The following is a 3,526-nucleotide window of genomic DNA, read 5'->3' as shown; positions in this document are numbered from 1 at the left end:
GTCTATCTCTCTGTATCTTTCTGCATGTGTGTGTGTGTGTGTGTGTGTGTGTGTCTGTCTGTCTGTCTATCTCTCTGTATCTTTCTGCATGTGTGTGTGTGTGTGTGTGTGTGTCTGTCTATCTATCCATCTGTTTCTGTCTGTCTGTCTCTCTCTCTTAATCCTTAACGATACAATACTATCAATATAACGTCGTGTGTTGATTTTTCTCAATGACTCAGTTTTTGAGGTCATTAGGAGGGGGAGTAGTATTCGGGGTTACAGTTTTGATCAGTTCCACATCCCTCCAACTTACGAGTGGTAGCACTTCCTCGCAGAGCCTCGCTGGCGGAGCTGTGGTAGACGGCGAAGACGGCCACCTGGTACTCCGTCACAGAGTTCAGGTAGTTGAGCACCACGCTGTCCTCCGTCCCCTGGACCACCTGAAAGAGACATCACACCCGGGTTAGCCGGGACGCAACGAGGGCCGCTCCGCCCGAGTCCAGTAGACCACTAACCCATCGCTTGGTTAGTCTACTAAGAGTTCTTAAGGCCATTTTCAAGGTTTCTGCAGGTTTCAACAAGTCAAATTTCTGACTTTTTAAGACCTTTTTAAGACCTTTATGAATAAGACTTAAGACCTATATCCCAACGTAAAAGTACAACAAAATACAGAGTCACAGAAGTACTTGCAAAGTTAAAAAACAACAACATTAAATTCAATTAAAGAAAGACACCTGCGCATATTTCAGCCTTTTGAAATCTAGTGTCAGAAAAACATTGCCATTTGTCGACTTCTTACTTGACGTTTGTGACGGGTTCTTTTGGCACTTTTTCCAGAGTTCTTGTCTCCATTTTCAAGTTTTTTTGGACAATTTCCCCATTGTTTTTGTCGACTTCTTTGAATTTTTTTAGTGGCTATTTTCAGTGTTTTTGTCGACTTTTGTTACGTTTGTTTTTATTTTGAAATCCTCATAGATTCAGGGCTTTGGAGAAAACATTCGGGACTGGAGACCCAGAAGCTCCGCCCCCTTGCACCACCCCCTCGCTCCACCCCCCCCTCACTCCACCCATGTACCTCATCCTCCGGCTCTCCCCCCCTGGCTGTGTAGTGGACCATGCTGTAGTCTCTGTCGCCCCCATGAGGAAGTCTAAGTAATGACAACCAAACTGTCGGCGCGTCCACGTGATACAAGCCTTCTGTGATTGCACACAATAAACCCTGTAGAACTTTCTTTTATTAGCCATTTTGAAGAAAATAAATAAACTACTCTAAATTACATATGAGATTCCAGCGTTTCAGGCAGTGTCGGAGGCTTTTCTTTTATGCTTGTTCTTTATTTCCTGAAGGATTTATCTCTAAGAAACTTATCAGCACATCTCTATTAAAACACCAGATTTAAAGTGGTGCTTTTGCATCAAGGTCGTAACTTTTGGATTTAACATTGAGAGGGGGGTTGAGCTCTCCAACCATCTAGGGAGGTCCCGGGACATGGACTGAGAAACGCGACAAAAACATTTAAAAGAAAATGTCTAAACAAAAAATCTCAGAGAAAAAAATACAAAATAAATCAACAAAAACATTGAAAAAAACCCGGCAAAAATGTCATAAAAAGCAACAAAAACCTAAAAAATGGAAAAAGCTCAGAAGTGTTAGTCAACTGAGAATGTCTTTTTTGGTTTCTTTAGACGCTCCAGTGTTGCTTGACTTTGAAAAATAAAGACCTTCCAGTCTTATTGAGCCATCAGCTCAGATTTCTACAAACACACACGTCACGTCACCATTAATATTTGCTAAAAAAAGACTTTAATTAGCTTGGATTCTGTGTTCTTAGTCACTGTGAAACACTTTGTACATCCACCAGCACTGAATCACCCAGATTCTGTGTACTGGGGAACGTCGTCCTGCGCCGCCTGTTGCCGCAAGCGTTCAGCTCGTCTCCAAAGAGATTTAAATCCAGTGGAGCTACATCAGATTAGCTTTGATGAAACCTCAGTTTCTCCTTGTGGGGAAACGAGCCGTTCCAGCTGCAAATCGTAATAAACATCAAAGAGAGACTGGATGAAAATGAGAGGGAACTGAATAAACCAAAATATCAACTCTGTGTAGGCAGGGGCGTGATTTACAGGTTATAACACCCCCCAATGATCTAAACTGGGCTTTTTATGAAGTTTTTGTTGCTTTTTTTGGACGTTTTTGTTGCCTTTTCCAAGGTTTTCTTGGACATTTTTTGACTCGTTTTTCAAGGTTTTTTTTACAATTCTTTTGAGTTTGTCTCCTTTTTTGAGGGTTTTCAGAGGCTAGTTTTCAGCGTTTTTGTTGACGGTTTTCTTGGATATTTTTTCGATGTTTGAGTTTTTTTTGGACCATTTCTTTTTTAGTTCTTGTCTCCTTTTTCAAGATTTTGTTGACCTTCTTTGAGGGTTTTTCTGGACACATTTCCCGTTTGTTTTTTTGGACAATCATTTTAATGTTTTAGATGCCTTCTTTGAGTTTTTGTGGCTACTTCTCAGTGTATTTGTTAAATTTTCCAACGTTTTTAGGATTTTAAAACCCTTAAAGATTCAGGGTTTTGGAGAAAACATTTGGGGCTGGAGACCCAGAAACTCCACCCCCCCCTCGCTCCGCCCCTGTACCTTTTCCTCCGGCTTTCCTCCGCTGGCTGGGTAGTAGACCACGCGGTACTTCTCCACCTGGCCCGGCGCGTGGGTCCACCTCACCCGGAAACTCCGAGCCGTGACCTCAGAAGTCACCAGGTCGCGGGGTGCCTCCACGAGCGTGGGGGGGCGGGCGGGTTGTCCTGCACCTAGAAAGTACAAAGTAAAGGAGAACATTAAAATGAAAGTACATGCTGCAACTTATCACGTATACGTAAATCATTTTGCTGAATTTGAAAATGACAAACTTTAAAAATCTTCACCTGCTATTTTAAGCAGCGTGTGTGTGTGTGTGTGTGTGTGTGTGTGTTTGTGTGTGTGTGTGTGTTTCAACAAGGTGACACGTTTTCTAAATAACAAAATAAGATGAGGTCGCTATGTTTTATTAGATGGGGACTGGGTTTTTATTGCTCGGGGATCTCCTGTTGAGACGGGGGTACTCCAGGTCTCATTCAGGTCTGTGTCCCACATCACAACGTAGCCTTTCCAGGCAGAATAATACTCTGAGCCTCCATAGATTCAGGGGATCTAGGTAGCAGCATGATAAGGGAAGGTTTTGTTTTCAGGACTGTCTCCTTTTGGAGATCGGTGGACCTGACAACATACTTCCCAATGAGAGAGATAGGATGAACTAGGCTTTACCATCTGATACTTAGAGAGAGATATGATGAACTAGGCTTTACCATCTGATACTTCTTAGAGAGAGATAGGATGAACTAGGCTTTACCATCTGATACTTCTTAGAGAGAGATAGGATGAACTAGGCTTTACCATCCGATACTTCTTAGAGAGAGATAGGATGAACTAGGCTTTACCATCTGATACTTCCTAGAAAGAGATAGGATGAACTAGGCTTTACCATCTGATACTTCTTAGAGAGAGATAGGAT

At 42.4% G+C, this 3,526-nt stretch overlaps 1 protein-coding gene across 1 annotated transcript in view; it reads left to right on the top strand.

Moving 5' to 3' along the window:
- The window catches only part of LOC117957217 (collagen alpha-1(XIV) chain-like), a 146,732-nt gene that overhangs the window by 56,091 nt on the left and 87,115 nt on the right, over nucleotides 1–3,526 (top strand). The gene's annotated exons all lie outside the window — the stretch shown is intronic.

Source organism: Etheostoma cragini, chromosome 14 (genome assembly GCF_013103735.1).
Source record: "Etheostoma cragini isolate CJK2018 chromosome 14, CSU_Ecrag_1.0, whole genome shotgun sequence".
NCBI lineage: Eukaryota > Metazoa > Chordata > Actinopteri > Perciformes > Percidae > Etheostoma > Etheostoma cragini.
This window is presented reverse-complemented; position numbering and strand designations above follow the sequence as displayed.